This window comes from Mustela putorius, unplaced genomic scaffold (genome assembly GCF_011764305.1).
Source record: "Mustela putorius furo isolate JIRA1106 unplaced genomic scaffold, ASM1176430v1.1 tig00003867_pilon_pilon_pilon, whole genome shotgun sequence".
NCBI classification, from domain to species: domain Eukaryota; kingdom Metazoa; phylum Chordata; class Mammalia; order Carnivora; family Mustelidae; genus Mustela; species Mustela putorius.
Genome location: NW_025422019.1, coordinates 29,441,794 through 29,458,963, shown reverse-complemented (window position 1 = coordinate 29,458,963; position 17,170 = coordinate 29,441,794). Strand labels below are relative to the sequence as shown.

Sequence of the window (17,170 nt, the reverse complement as noted above, 5' to 3'; positions counted from 1 at the left end):
ATGATATCTGGACGAAAGACAGCATTATTATTTCTGAGATGACACATCTAAGGTTGTAAAGGAGAATATGTGTTTTTAAGTCCCAGCTATTTTGTCTGTAGTCTGTTATACCATCTTTATCCTTTACCATATGCATTGTAGGTGGGATGCTTCCTGTTGTTACTATGTCTAGCTTTGCAGACTCAACTTTCAAACACTTTATTTACTTCTCAAACACGATCCTATAATTGTCTTTATTTTCCCCAAGTCAAAGTAAGTTACTAGGATGTGTACTTAGTTTTAACCTTAAGAAAAATCCTTAAAAAATATCCTTAAGAAAAAATTCAAACTTTTTGTTAACCTAATGGAATTTAAACAATAACACTGAACAAGATAAGAAAATTACAATGGAAACAAAGATGAAATCATATAACCATTTTTACAAATCCTTGTAATTTATTTGTTAGTTTAATCAAAACTTTATTTGTAATTATACTACCCTTGGTAATTTATTATGAAGCCTTTCTTATCAGACATATCCAGGATTAGTCTATGGGAACAGAATTTCAAACCAGTGTTAGAGCAAAAGCATCCCAGGAAAAATTGTGTCTTTTATCTTATAACATCCTGTTTTCCTTTTTTCCCTAGTAATAAGTTACTATACCTTAGCAAATCCAAGGTAATTAAAGTAAGCAACTTTCTTTACTGAGGAAAAAAACAAAAAACAAAACCCAGACATATCCCTAAAAAGTTACAGTGAACAGAACTTCAGGAACCACTGAACCAATATAAGTGGTTTCCAGGGGTACAGAGTTCCCTTTTAAAAATTTTGTACAAACATAGATGTAGCACAACCCTGAAAAACTATTTAGTAAATGTTAAAGAAGAACCAACAGAAATTTAAAGAAATTCAAATAAAGTACAAACAAGCACAAAGAAGTTAATAAGTTTAACAAGTATAATTTCTCATATTACATTAACTATGTTCAAGCACCAAGTGGCTGGTCCAAATTTCTAGGCACCTTGCCTTACTTTCTTCTCTTTCACCTTCCTGTTTTAATCCAATTGGCAAATATAAATAAACCAGGAGACAGGGGACCTCAGTCCTAGCTATACCACTCGCTATATGATCTTGGATAAACCATTTACCTTTTCTGGCATGGGTCTCTGTTTCTTCATCAATAAAACTAAGAGGTTGAAAATTAAGTGCCTTTATTATTATCATCTAGAAATGCCTTTTTTTTTTTTTAAAGATTTTATTTATTTATTTGACAGAGAGAAATCACAAGTAGACGGAGAGGCAGGCAGAAAGATTGAGAGGGAAGCAGGCTCCCTGCCAAGCAGAGAGCCCGATGCAGGACTCTATCCCAGGACCCCGAGATCATGACCTGAGTCGAAGGCAGCGGCTTAACCCACTGAGCCACCCAGGCACTCTAGAAATGTCTGTCTTAAAACTCAAGTCATATACCCATTCTCTAAGTACCTGAAAGACTTGGTCACTCTTTGTAATACTGATCTCTCTTAAGTGCTATGGTGCCTGCCTGTCTTTTTTTTTTTTTAATTTTTTTTTTAAGGATTTTATTTATTTATTTGACAGACAGAGATCACCGGTAGGCAGAGAGGCAAGCAGAGAGAGAGGAGGAAGCAGGCTCCCCGTCGAGCAGAGAGCCCGATGAGCAGAAGGCAGAGGCTTTAACCCACTGAGCCATCCAGGCGCCCCTGGTCCCTGCCTGTCTTAAATACTGCTGAATAACTGACATATAGCAAATATTATGTGTCAAACAAGTAAATGAATGAATATTTATGCTTCTCTATACTACTGTGAAAATCCCAAGATCGTTTTTGAGTCCTAGGTCTCTCTTTACCTAACTACATATACAGTAAGTATAAGCACAACAATGTACGCTTTCTCTCAGAAAAATTCCTGCTTTTAAAAATATTACTGCTCCCTTGAGTCAGGATTTGATGTCCTTAAGTAGCTGATATTAGCCATAATACCTAAAATGTCCACAAAAATCTCATTTAAAGAGAAAAATTATTTTCACAAGCCAGAACATAAAAAAAGACTTTAAATATGACTTGATACTTTTTAGCAGAAACTTAAAAGTGGTTTAATCACATCAGGATTTACAAATAATTTGAGTTTTCAGACTAGGTTATCAGGATCCCTGAGTCTATGCCCCCAATCAGCAGAATGAACATATCAAAATACCAGAGAGAGAGAGAATGAGAGAGAAACATTTTGTAAAACTTGTTTACAAAGTTTGAACCTTATTTCATGTGGAAGATAGCAAGGCGATTGTGCCTTTGAGTTAATATCTTGTTATTTTAGACACATATGGAATTATCTTTGTTTAATTTTAAATAATGTAAGTGGCATTTATGTAAAAATTTCCATAAATGTTAGCAAATTATTAGACTGGAATACTAAATTTTAAGTTTTGCTATTAAAAAAAAAATCCTAATAAATTATTTTACATATAACTCTACCTCCTAAGTAACTATGAACAATAATTACAAATTTGAATTTAGATACTCCTCTATTAATTGTCTAACAAATCATTTACAATTCTCTCTCAAAGAGATAGTTCTGAGTCTTTTGGTCATCATCAGTTACTATTTTTTGGCTCCCAACCAAACCATATCACTTTCTTAAACTGATGAATCATAGACACTACTTAATATTTTAAACAAGAAAAAACAACTTTTTAATGTTCCTCTAATGTATCTTTATAGAAATATGCTGTTCTTATAACTCCAGGGTTTTTCAAAAGTTGTCTGTAAAATAATAATCTATTCTCTGAAACTTGGAATTGTTTTTCATAGAAAATATTAACAACGATGGTTAAGTTTCTAGGATGGCTTGGCAAAGCACATTGAACCTATAATATAAAGTACAAAAACACTGATAATATGATAAATATGGAAGGAGTTTTTGAACTAGTTCATGATGGGGTGAGAAACCTCTGATAACTTAAAAAAATACTCGATCCTTAATATCCAAAGAGATAGCTTTAATTAACTTAATTCTATTTAAAATAATTTTTCTTTCTTTTTTAAAAAGATTTTATTTATTTATTTATTTGACACAGAGAGAGACAGCAAGAGCAGGAACACAAGCAGGAGGAGTGGGAGAGGGAGAAGCAGGCTTCCTGCCGAGCAGGGAGCATAATGTGGGGCTCGAACCCAGAATCCTGGGATCATGAACTGCGCTGAAGGCAGACACTTAATGACTGAGCCACCCAGGTGCCCCTAAAACAATTTTTTCTATATAAGTTTTCAGTGAATAAAACTTAAGAGGACAAATCCAAAGGAAACACAAGCCAATAGAATTTTTGAAGAACACAATAATATAAATTTAACATTTATTTTATAGATTTGTTGTTTAAATACTTAATAAGAAGTAGACATAGCTTGACTCAACATACTGGCACATGAAATATTCTGAATTCTAACTTAGCCTTTCTACTGACTTTTCTACGGCCACGCTTTAAAGGTCTAAACTTTCCGTATGTCTGTTTCTTTATGGAAAACAACGGGGATGTTTTCCCCACTATCATTTAATAATAAAATAAAAAATTTTAAATTAATATAAAGAATCTGGAAAATAGAAAATAAAAGTTTGGTGTAATTTTCAAGGAACTGTAAATTAAACTGAATTTGTTTTATTTTGCCAAATGAGAAACTACCCAAGTTAGACACTCACCACGACATTTAAGTCACCAATTTTTCAATAGTACAACTAATATACAGACAATACATATAATCGCTAGAACAGCTAATACTTTTAAAAGTATGTGCCAGGCATTTTTTAAAGGGGCATATAGACATGTATATGCACACACACATATGTATCACATACATATGCATATATATATCTCTTATCAAATAACCCTGAGGTGGGCACAATTATTACACCTATTTTACTAATGAGGAAATTGAGAAAGATAGGAATGGTAGAAAAAGGATTTGAATCCAAACAGCCAGGCTCTACTGCCCAGGCTCTTAACTTTTTTTTAATACTGCCTATTTAATATTGGGGAAACTAGACAAAAAAATGTAACCTATTTACATTTTTATTACACTTAATAAGGAATTACCAAACGCACTGCTGTAAGCTAGAAGTAGAATATTTAAATTAACAAAGTGTGACAATTTATTTAGATTTCTCTAATATCAGAGTTCAACAATATTTACAGGTGTCCATTTTATTAGCTAAACGCAGGAAAGCAAAAAGATAAGAGGTCCATGTATAAAATTTAAAAGAAATTTTTAAAATGTTTTTAGGAGTAATGGAGTAATTTTATTTTTTAAAAAAGGGGAAAATTTTAAATCTAATTCATAATTTCACAAAGACTCTGAAACATGGTTATTACTAATAATAGAAGCAGGAAAGAAAAGGAAATTAAATTTTAGTGAATGTCCACAACATGGTAGGACTTCATATACACTCCTTAATAGTCAAAATGCTGTGAGAAATGAGTCACTATACAAATTTTACAGATAATCTCAAATTCAGAACATTACCAGCTCACCAAAGGTTGCATACTATACTATACCCTCAGTATATGGAGCCAGAGTTCAAACTCAGGACTGTCTCTGAAGCACTAAAAGTTGTTCCCTATTAATAGAAAAAGTATGGTTATCATTGATCATCTGTGAAAACTGTAGTTGTACTACAGCTTTGTAGTATATATCAAATTCTGGAATTGTGATACCTCCAGCTTTGTTTATCTTTCTCAAGATTGCTTGGCTATTTGTTTTATTTATGAAACCATACAGATTTCAGTAATATTGGATCTAGTTCTGTGAAAAATGTTGGTATTTTGATGGGTATTGAAGTGAATCTGTAGATTGTTTTGGGTAATATGAACACTTTAACAATATTAATTCTTCCCATCCATAAGCATGGGTTATCTTTCCATTTGTTTGTGTCATCTTCAGTTTCTTTCATCAGTATTTTATAGTTTTCTGAGTACGGGTGTTTCACCTACTTGTTTATGTGTATCCCTAGGTATTTTACTCTTTCCGGTGCAGTTATAAATGGAACTGTTTATTTATTTATTTATTTATTTTAAAATTTCTCTTTCTGCTACTTCATTGTTAGCATATAGAAATCCAACCAATTTCTAATATGGAATGAATAAATCATAAGAACAACAGGTAAAGTATAGGGAATACAGTCAATGGTATTATAATAGCATTGCTTGGTGACAGGTGGTAGCTAACTTGCAGTGAGCATACATACAGAGTTGCCGAAGCAATACATTACATATGTGAAACTAACATAATGTGTCAACTACACTCAGATAAAAAATTAAATAGGTCGTTCCAAAGATAAAAAAAAATATAGAATTATACTATTAAATTCAGTTTTTAATTTTAAACATAAATTTCATAATCTTTCTTTTCCAAAGCTTATAACAGGTTAAAATGGTATTTGTCTTATTTTTACATTCTTAACAGAATTTTTTGTATTGGTGCTTATAAGCAGTGATATTATATTAAGAATATACTTATAAATTTTTTTTTTTAGTTGTTAAGAGGATTAAAGAAGATAATGTATGTAAAAATGCTTAGCAAAGTGACTGGCAAAAAGGAAGCACTCAATACATGTTAGTGATTACCTCTGCAGTAAAAAATCCTATCAAACATTCTTTAATCATAATCGTTACAGTCTAAACTTTATTTGAAAAGGGAACTTTGGTGGGGTATGTTTCATACCTGTTAGCTTATCATAGAACTAGGGATCTCTGGAATACACTTTGATAGAAAGACAAATAGGAAGGTGTAAAACAAGGAACACATCAATCCCTAAACAATTTCCAAGCGATTCTTCATTTCTATTTAAAAGGTACCCTGACCACTTAGACTTATTAAATAAATTTAGTAAGCCATCTTTTCAACACTAATACATTTCCCAAACACTTATGTCCTATGAAGGAAATCAAAAGTGGTCTGCTAGACACTGTATGAAGAATAAACCAATACTAGTGATATCATCTCATTAAGAATGTCTATAAATTAGTAAAGAAGCAAGTGAACAGGGAAGCACTAAACTCAATTCTGTAGTTTTTAATTTTAGATGTTAACCTGCTTTAGAAGCATGGTCTGTCATCTCTGAGAATGCCAGAAAGTTAAATTCAAGATCACCAGATGGATCGTGCACTGGCAGAATTCACTGATCAAAAGTAATGTGATGCACCTCGTCTAGTCAATGAATGCTTGTATTTCTTTTACATCATCCTTACAATTTAACACATTGCTGTGACATTGTGGTCTTAGTAAGAGTCAAGTGACTTAATCCACTTTTTATAATGCTCTAGTATTTAGGTATTTTTTGAACTTTTCATTATTAATTAGATTATTTATTACTTGACACAAACTAGTGTTCAAAGAGTCCTAAAATTTAAAGACCAACATGAATATATTTTATCAGCAATATAAATTAGATGGAAAATAACCATTAAAAATTAAATTTCTTCAACTTCGTCTTTAAAACTACTATTCCAATTGAGATACATCATATTTTCAAAGCTACACTGTATTTTCAAAAGCTAATATTGAGGTCCAAAGTAGTTAATGTAACTTAATAATTTATAATTAATTCTGACTATATAAATTAATCTAAAAATAACCAAAATAAAGTTAGCACTGTATTGTGATTAGATTGTAATTCTGCTTTTCTTCAAGCAATTTAAAATTTTTTTGTATTCTAGTAACATCAACACAAATGTGCCCTAGATTCAGAACCTGTCAATATTGTCTTCTACTCTGTCTTAGTTTGTTCCAGATATCATAACATGATATATCAAGGTGCCAGTTAAAGGTCTTTTCAAGTTGTCTCACTGTATGTGTCCCTTAAGGTCATTTGCTAAGATATCCTACACCAGCATAGCACACTTACAGGCTTTTTTCTTTTTCTTCATTATTTACAACTTAGTCAATCACACCCAGGATATTCTCTTGAATACATACACTCATTTTAATTCCCTTTCTTGCTTTTCTTTTCTAATCTTTACCTACTTATGTTTAACGCACAATGTTATGGTCACTACTTTCATTGTTTTCTGTGTTAAAGGGATTTTAAACGACCAGACCACTATAACCCTGATTCCATGGGAAAAAGCACTGTGAGTTTTAAAGTGAAATAAAAATGAACTCTTATAACACAATCCTTTTATAAGTAGTAGTAAGCTTTTGCACTGAACATAAAGAATATTAGTCTAAGTATAAAAATTAATTCTAAGGATAAAGGAAGCATTGGCCTACAACATCTTCGAGTTTGATTCCTACATAAATCTAACATCACTTTTTACCATGTATTTCCTAGTTCTTACAAGTTCTGTCATTCTGACCATCATTTAATGTTTGGTACTATGTTCTCCCCCCACCCTTTAGTACCATTGTACATATTATTCCTTCCTAGAAAACTTTTCCCCCTCTTGATTAAGTTAACTAATTCATCGAGATTTCAGCTAACTAAACACTTCCTCCAAAACAAAAACAAAAACAAAAACAAAAACAAACTTCTCTTGATCCCACTGATTGGTTATTCTCCTAAAAGCCTTCATATTAAACACTAATTGGAATAGTTCCAACTTTGCACTTATTTATATGATTATTTGATTAATATCCATTATCTCTAGGATAAGTCCAGAAGAGCAAGATCCACATTTATTTTTGGTTCACTATTCAGTGAGCACATAATAGGTTTCAACACACATTTGTTGAAAGAAAAGACATTGGCAAGCCACTGGTAAAAGAAAAAAGAGAGAGAGATAAGAATACTGAGTCAATGACCCCTACAGAAGAGACAAATTACTGATTTTTCAAGAGAAAACAATACAGAGCCATATTTGATACAACTCTTTAAAACATACATTTTTCAGGGGAAAAAAGTTCATTTTGTGATGGCAGGAATAGGTGGAATGGTAATTGACACGATGGGGCCAGCTAGAAAGAAATTATGCCAGATGCAAATAAAGCTTGTTAAGTAAATGGAGAAAACGTAAGCTATAACTTTGCTATTTTTAGAATTCATATGTAAGATTCACAGTTTTAATTATATACTATTTACTATTGATCCTAGGGACCAATTTGGGTATTAATTTTAATTATAAAAGGAAAAAGAAACTCAGCTAGTATCCTTGGATAAAATTTTCCTGTTTTAACTCCATGGTGTTTCATTTCTAACTCATTCAAAATATACTTCTTTAGCCTCTTGACAAATTTTCTAGTTATAATTGTGAAGAAGTATTCCCTTCATTTTTTATGCAAGTTATTTTTTCCCTATTTCTTTTTTGATTTTCATTCTTGAAAATAAAATGTTAAAAACATAAATGCAAGGTATATTATTTCTAACCCCTTTCTTAATTTACCAGGTTATTTTGAATTTTAATTGTAGCTTTCAAACTACTAAAAATAAGCTCCCCCATCCTCTCATTGCATTTAAAGCTTTGTCTTAACTTGAATTACTCTCTTCAGAGCCAACCTACGATTTCTCTACCTAAATTCTGATTAACTCATGTCCTCCCAAGAAGCCCACTGTGATTAACTCTACAGAATTCTAATTGCTTCTTTACTCTGCATATTTTCATACTCAGTTTGATGTTATTTTACAAAAGCTCCTGAAGTGTTTTTCAAGTACATGTTTCAGACACTTTAAAAAAAGACTTAATCTTAAAAACTTGCTTTATCTGTCTTCTGTTCAAACTACTACCTGAATACAGAAAAATTATAAAAATGTTAAGTGACTATGTCATTTGTATTTTGAATGAGCATATAATTTGGAGCTCTGACTAAAATAATAAAACTCTATCTTGGGTCCAACATGTATCTTATCTCAAGACTAAAACTGACCTATTGTCACCACTTTATGACTGACATTCTTCACCACCAGTTCCCTCGTCAATATTTTCCCAGGTAAGTGAGAAATGCATTTTGCAATAAGAACCAAAGTAATTCAAAGTCAGAATAGATTATATCCATTGTTCCTCCCTCAATTGACTATGCTTTTCACCCTGTTAGGTAAGATTAGATCAGTCTAACAGACTTTATTCTGTATCAAGCTATGATGATTGTTAGCCAATACTCAATTCTTTTCAAGGTATTCAAGGAATATATTCATGTGATGATTGGGGGATAGGACTGCAATTTTCCTGTATCATTCCTTTTCTCATTCCTTTAATACATAAGTATATTTTTCCATTATAAAATTACTACATGAATATAAACTTATTGTTAAAAATAAATCAAAGTTATGCTGAAGAGTTCTTAGTCTTCCAGCATCCCACTTACACACTTTCTCTAAACCAAAGGTATAATTTGCTACATATTTTCCAGACTTTTTCTTAATGTATTTACATAAACATAAGGCATATGTCATATAATTTTTTTATTTTATAAATATATGTGCACATGATATAACATATACATATATAAGTATATATTCTTATATAGTACAGGCATATTATTCTGTGTGCATTTTTTTTTACATAAATGGGATCATACTATATATATATTTTTTGTGACATGTTTTCAATTTAGCTTATCTTAGAGATCTTTCCACATTTTTTGGCTTATAAATCCAAACTCTGCATGGTTGTTGTTCTTATGCACAGAGACCACAGGTAATATTTTCTAACTTTCTTATAAAATTTCAAAATAAATGAATCATTTCTTTCAGTGCCCAGGAAACTGAACAATGTAGATTTTTTTCATTGTAATATATTTTAATTAAAAGCATTTTAGCAAGTAATCATTGAATTTAATATGATTTTTCATCTTTTCTTAAATGTTTAAACCTCTTATAAACTTGTATTTTAATAAAAAATATATATATGTACATAAAGAATACACACATTTAGTAATCTAGGTCCAAAATTGGTAAAAAGTAAAATTTAGTTTTATAAAAAAGAAAGCAATATAGCAAATTTACCTACTCATTAGAAAAATTAAACACATAAATATATAACAAATTTTCTAAATCCATGAGATAGATTGCACAAAAACGGTGAAGCTGCTGAAGAAATGTTTTTAATGAATTCTTAAAAGCTACAAGAAGAAAAAAAAACTTCTAAAGCAGTTTACTAACATACTTAGAACATAGAAACCACAAACAGCAGGAGCAGCAGGCCAGAAAAGCAACATAAGATTAAATTAAAATCTGTATCATGCAGGTCTAGTCTCCTCCCATACATATAACATTGGAGTAATGTAATTGTTACCTTTGTTTTCTAATAGGCAACATATTGCTATGCTCTTCAAACTGGAAACTGGAGTTGAATCAATTAGGAAACAAACACATCTACTATATAGAATTTACTAATTAAAAAAAAAACTGGGCCATTAAGTAAGATATGTAATAATATAAGCTGTTAGGTTTTATTATCAAAAGAAATTGCTGAAGGAAATGCTATACTACTTCTGGTAGAAAATAAGCTTCATTTTTAGACTTCTATGAAAGAATTAATGTTAATACCACATAAATGAAAAAAGTACTCATAAGGAATGGCATGATTTAGGAAAGCCTATGGCTACACAAAATCATTGCCATCATTACTGGTAATATTTGTAGCTGGTATAAAGCTTTCTGATATATAGTGAACTGAACACTGCAGCTTTAATTGAAGTTTGAATGTTATAAACAGTTAGATGTCTGGCTCTGGCCTGCATTCTAATACCATCAGCAGAACAGAGATGGGAAGTATAAACAAACCTTTTAACTAGATTACAGTCTCTCAAATGGCCAAGAAATCCTTTAGCACAAACTCCTGTGTTACAAATGTGGGAGGAGGAAAATTATTTTTTGGAATAATGCTAAAAAATAGCCTCTATATTTCCGTCATTATTGGAACATGTATTTGACTTTCTAAATATTGGCTTAGTATTCGGTAATGATAAACTTTACATTTAACTTTCAAAATAAGTAAAAATCCTTTTTATCTTAAATAGCAGCTGTTTTTTATATCAGTATATCCCAAGTAAAGAAGCTGTTTAGAAATCAATACTTTCTTTTGTTGAATGTGGAATACTTGCCTCCCCCAACATTAGTGGCTATATGTATACAGCCAAGAGTATTATTTTTTGATAGTAGTAATATTAAGAATGTATGGATTATGTTAATTAATGGCTAACAGATTGGCAGACATTTCTGGACTCAAGGTATATAGAAAACAATAGCTTTAAATACAAGGATGAATCTTAATATAATTTAGCATTCAGTCAACCTTAAGAAACATTTAAGGTTTATTCAACTTTCAAGATACAGACTACAAATATAAAAAAGGGGAGCACAAGAATGTAAATTTTAACACTAGTACCATACAGAAATTTTTCCTCTTGGTTCGTTGGCAAAGAACTCTGTAAAGCATGGATGTGCAAAAATTTTCACCATTACAACTGATTTATATAAATCAGTGACTGATTTATATAACTCATTTTAGTCCTTTAAAACAATATGTTCTAATAAATTACTCAGTAACACAGAATTTAATTACAAGTTCTCTAAGAAAAGGTTATATAGGTCAACTGAAACAGGACTCAGATTAGAATCAGTCACATAGAACTTTGAATGAAGTATACGCTTTTCACCAGGTATGGTATCATTAGTGATTTTCTTTTCCATCATGTGCAGCTGCATTAGAAGATATTCCTTAATCTGTGTTAAGCCTGGTTCTCACTTCGGCTTTCTGAAAATTATACTGAGTCATTCCAACTTCTAAAATCTCACATGATATTACAGAAATACCTCAAACAGAAACAATAATGAGTTAGAATCTTTACCTTTAAACCCTTATCTTTAGATATTGCCTTTGCCTATTAGGAATTACCTTTAGGTTATCTAAGGATGTTATTTGAGACCATAGACTTCTTCTACCCCACCAATTACTGAGATTATTTGTTAAAGCAATAAAATCAATTTGTTATAAAGTTTCCTCTCTGAAATATAACAGACTATATAATATATAATATATATGACATATATTATATATATAATAGAGAACAGTTCTTTAGCATTTAAAAATATAACCAAATTCTACAAGTCATAATGTATCAGCATATTATTTATAGAATAATATAGTCATCTTATGCATATAGCATGAATGTGTATTTACTTAGGATGCATATGAAAATTACTTGATTAACAACATAGAATTTTTAAAAATTACTCTTTTCTTCTAGAGCAAAGAATGTAAAAGTAAATCTGGTTAGCTAGGTCAAAACACATTTTAATTCAGTAGCTACTTTAAAGAACAACTATATAATAATTTAGGCATCTAGAGAATCCACCAAGTTGTCCATTCTCATACTAAAAATATTTCTGACTTTACGTAGTACTAAAAAGAGTACATTAAATTTAATTCTGTATGTATAATGTAGTAATTATGAAAATCTTATAAAATACAGGATCCAGAAGATCTGCATATATACACACCCAACCACTAGGCAATATATGTCCCTTCTGTGTAGTGATTTTCCATTTAAACATTTACATTAAAATGTTTGCAGTAAATCCAATATTCATTGGATTACAAATTGTTAGAACCTTCAAACTTCACCTAACAAAATGCTAAATACAACCCATGCAAGAGAAAGAAAATTCAGTATGTAGAAAGCCTAAATGTAATCTTTGCCATACAGAGAGAAAACTGATTTTAGGTATACAGTTAACCCTTGAACAATGAGAGTGCTGATCTCTGTGCAGTTGAAAATCCTGTATAACTTCTGACTCTTCTAAAACTTCACTACTAAAAGCCTACTGTTGAACAGAAGACTTACCAGTAACAAAATCAATTAAAACATATTTTGTGTCTTACATAACATATTCCATTCTTAAAATAAAGCTAGAGGAAAAAAGTGTTAAGAAAATCAGAAGGTAGAAAAAGTATACTTATACTACTGTAAGAATTCTGCATATAAGTGGACCCACAGTTCAAACCTGTGTTGTTCAAGGGTCAAGTGTATTTGATTTCCAGTTGCACACTGGTCTGCATCTATGTTCCTTATAAAGAACTGGGTTTGTTTATTGTTTTTCTCTCCTTGTAAACTTCTAGAAATTTTCCATCACTCTATCAATAAGCTATTTGGGCCATGATTTTACTAGTGGTTACCAGAGTACTTATTGACTGATAAAAGTTATTGTGACTGTGCTTTAAATTTTAAAAAGTGTTATGAATTTACTGTGATGGAGTATTTTGCTGCTATATGTAAAATGCTGTTTTATCAGTAATAGGTTTCCCCATCTATAACATGGCAATAATGTTCAAAGTTCACAGGACCAGTGTACTGATATATTTATCATAGTGTTAGGCACTTAAATAAATGGTAACTATGATTATTACTAGAATAAAAAGTTAAGAATGAACTTGAAAAAGATCAGAATTGACCTTCAGAAGTCTATTTACCTTCACAAGATACTGTACCAGCAAGAGAGTCCTTCCTTTCAAACTGTGAATCAATATTATTCTAAGTACAGTTTAAGGGGGACAAAGAAAATCCAGGAAATTTCCCTCTAATATATTTTTAAATTACATGTGAAAGCCATGATAGGAACCAAGATAGTATCCTTTGGTTTTGAAACATCCATAACCAAGAAACTCCCAAATCATTTTACTGAAGTTGTCTCACATAATCAAGAATAAAAATTGCAACTAACCTGTTTAGAGTTAGAAATGGAAAGCTTCTAATGAGGATCTTGGAGGAATTTATCTAGTGCACACTGAAAATTCCAAAACTCCTAAAAATAGTATATACTGTAATTATTCCATGATAATTAAATTATACTGGTAGCTTAAATTATAGAAATTAACTAAATGATCAAAATGATAATGTACCATGTCTTCCAATGAACCTTGAAAGATAAGCTGTTATATGAAATGTAAAGAGAAAAGTTACTTTTGAGAAAAAGAAAAGTTTAAATTTGTTTTTTGGGGGGAATAATTTAATGAGGTACTTCAAAAAACAATGTTGATAACGTTCAAATATAAGTATGTACCAATAAAATACTAGCAATGATAGCCACATAGACTAATTTTATGATCTAAAATTAACGAATTATATACAGAATAGAAATCCCCAGAATACAGTATTAACTGGAAAATTTTTCTTTATATTTTTCTATTTTAATAAAATATAGCAAAATCCTTCTTAAACATGCATTTTTCTACCTAACAGTATCCATTTAATTAATATAAAATTTATTTAGGAAAAAACATCAAAATAAAGTTATGACCAATAGACTTGTGGAATACAATAAAATATCTCTTCATATTAAACTGTAGGGACCATCCTGTTTCTCAGATGCCTAGCACAGTGCCTGACAGACAGCAGATGCTCAGTGGATGTTTAATGAATACCTAAATACAATATGTTTTGCACATACATTCAAAATCCAGACAAGTTTGCAAAGGTACATAAGTTGGACATAGGCTTTCTGGCTGACTTCATGGGGTCCCAGTGATGACTAGGAGTAAATCTTCATATCCATAGAAAACTGGCAAGTTGATAAGTGTCTGGGTAAGGACCAAAAAAACAAAGTCAGGGAAACATGTCACCTAAGTAACAGTTGCTTTATAGAACTGGTAAAAGTGGCCTAATCATTCCAATATCCTATTGCACTAGGCATTCAATGAAATGAAATTTAAGTGTATCTTGAACTTTTACCAGTATATTTTTAATTGGAATTTTTTTGAAATCTCTTATTAAAAATAAATGATTTTTGTTGAATTGCATCCTGTACAAGGATTAAAGGGAATATGTTTTTATTTTCTATAATACTATATTGTTATCAGGATTTATTTTGGCTGACAGAAAAAGTGAGAGCTACAGTAAAAACAAATTTAAAAAATCATGGTAGTGGAAAAATTGTAGGAAAGAAAAAGGAAGAAAGGAAATGAATTCCACATATGGAAGTAAAGAAATTCAAATATGCCTAACTCTATTATCAATTATGACAAATAACCAGTAGGGCCTACTGTGTATCAGACACTGCTGTGAGGGATATAAAATGTTAACAAGACAAGAATCCTTAGTTTTAAGTGGTTCACACAGCAAGACTAACAGGTAAACATTCATAATACATTATATATCATTCTTATACACATGTCTTTAATCCAAGAGTAAGAAGTAAGATGTATATTTATTAATTAGAAGTGCACAGAAAAATAAGCATCAGAGGAAGCTGAAATAATTCTCATAATAGTAACTATCTAGAATGAGAGAAATCAGTACCTCTTAAATCAACAACAAATAAGTGAGTTATAAATAGACAAAATTTTAGCTTAAAGCTATATACCTAAATATTCTTAGAATAATATGCCTCCATATAAAATCCCTAAGTGCTATACACAAAATTGTGAATGAGTCTCATTCACGACCTCATAAGAATGAGGTTGTATAGCACAGTGACTGTTAAGAGACCTCAGTTCTCTGGTCCATGTTCTGCCCACTTAGAGGCCTTGGAACCTAGGCAAGTTCCTCAAGCTCTCTGAAATTCAGCAATATGAAAAATGAAGAGCTGGATAAAGTGATCTCCAAGATATCACTTAGATGAACATTACAATCCTAAAATGTCTTAATATTTAAAATATAAGCCATAATAAAAAGGGTTTTCTAAATATAAATCATTATCCAACTTAGAGGAAGTCTGGAAACCTCAAACCACACAATTACCCCATGAGTGGTGGGATATAGGAACATTTTCAAAAGAAAAGCAGACACAACTTAAGTAAAGGTATTATCGTCAAGACTGTAAATTTTCACTCAGCTGCCGACGGGGCAACTATCTTCCAATTATATACACAATTTGCTTTACTTAAAATTGATTTCTTCACTAAGTTCTACTTTCTCCCTCTTATGTTAAGGTTGCTGAGGAAGTAGGGTGAGGACGAGAAATCCTAGGTGGGCCTGAAATAATAGTATTGATGTTGGGAGAAAAACTTGAACTTGACACAGGTTTCTGCTGAAGTATACCAATTATACCTCAGTGGAAGGTAAGAAACTGTTCAAATTGATGATAGAAAGGAAGGAAATAAGAACATATTGTTTATTGCTATACAGCTTTTTCCCCGTGTTGAAATGTCTACTTTTGCACACATTAATGAAAATTTTACAGAACAAGTTTCTACAGTTGCAATGCATTTCTGCCACTAAAATAGAAGCATCATTATGTTTTGGTTTTACCACCAGGAAAATAAAAATTAAAAAGTATTACGTTTTAATAATATTGTGTCAAATATCCATCTAGATTTATTTTTCTTCAATCCTTTCTTTTGATCAAATTGCTATTTTCATATTACCAGTCTGATCATAAAATTGCTGCTTTACAAAAAAATATTTTTTGCTGACATAAATTATGGGATCAGAGATACCAATGCAGTTACAAAAAAGGGTGTGTATGTGTGAGAGAGACAGAGTGTGTGTGCGTGAGAGAGAAAGTGTATATATGTATGTGTGCATCCATCTTCAAGGAAAGGATAAAGAAATGCATGTATGAAACAAAATGCCACTTTCCAATGTAAGCCCTAGTAAAAGGCCTACACTGGAAACATAGTTTCTAGCATTTGTGAAATAAAATACAGCACTGAATTTGAAAGCCATAGTGATTTTTATGAAGCTGTTATTCTATAAACCGAAACCTGGATTTATCTTTCAATTTTTGCCTAACTACAATGAATATCATAAGTACGACTTCATTATTTGACTCATGAAAGTATATTTTAGAAATCTGTCTTCTTTCACATACAGTGATCAATTTGGTTCGGTACCCAAGAGATGAAAAAACTCATCTCAATTTACAACACTAAATAAATAATTCAGTTAAAACTGAAAGTGGTACCAATCCGGCAAACTATTGATGGAGAGGTTTGGCCTTCCATGAAGCCAGAACAACATAAAGTTTTCAATGGGGATTACTTGTTCAGACAAGTTACAAAGATTAAAAAATACCCAGATTAATTAGGAAAAGCTAATATTCTCGTCTTATGGAAAATAATTATCAAGAACGTATGTAGGGAGAGATAATACCGGAGGTATTTAAACTTTGAGCATTTTAAGCTTTGAACTTTACATACTAATATATGAAACAAACATTTAACAAAAAAAGCAGTAATACAAGTCAAAACCTAACCAAAGGCCTCTATCGACTAAAAATTTGAAATCTTCCTTGCAAGTCAGACACAACAACAAC

The 17,170-nt window shown here is 31.0% G+C and overlaps 1 long non-coding RNA gene across 1 annotated transcript in view; it reads right to left on the bottom strand.

Moving 5' to 3' along the window:
- LOC106006347 overlaps positions 1–17,170 on the bottom strand; it is a 213,604-nt gene that overhangs the window by 195,720 nt on the left and 714 nt on the right. The window lies entirely within an intron of this gene.